Source organism: Vanellus vanellus (genome assembly GCF_965231255.1).
Source record: "Vanellus vanellus genome assembly, chromosome: 9".
NCBI classification, from domain to species: domain Eukaryota; kingdom Metazoa; phylum Chordata; class Aves; order Charadriiformes; family Charadriidae; genus Vanellus; species Vanellus vanellus.
In genome coordinates, this window is record NC_138914.1 from 23,476,541 (window position 1) to 23,477,063 (window position 523).

Genomic DNA, 523 nt, shown 5'->3' on the forward strand with positions numbered 1-523 from the left:
CTTAAGTATATTAAATATCAATAATGCTTTTTAAAGTACTTTGAAATATGTAATTTCTTCCTTTAGTTGCCCTTTATTGTCCTCCTGTGATGTTAGGTATTTAATAGCAATTTTTCATAGTAGCTTATTCATGGTACTGATAGTTAAATTCCCACATGACAATACTTTTTTTTTTTTTTCTCTCGAAGATTTAGCTTCTAGGTATTGGGGATCTTGAGGCTATCGGATTGTGGTGCTGGGGTCAGTCACACAATGACAAATTGGCTGGTACAGAGCACAACGTGTATTACCACTTGGCATTCTGCAAGTAATGAGTGCTCTTTCAGATTACAGCGAAGTTCAGGTCTGTTCTGCTACTTTACTTGCTCACGTACAGCCCCGCAGACATGCTTTTTAGCTGTTTGCCCATTGCTTCTCTCTACTCCAACATGTAAAGCCTTAATAGAAATGCCCATGTAAGATGGAGAGGGCCGACTTGTTCATGCCGTTTTTGGAACTCCAACTAAGCTGAACACAATCATGT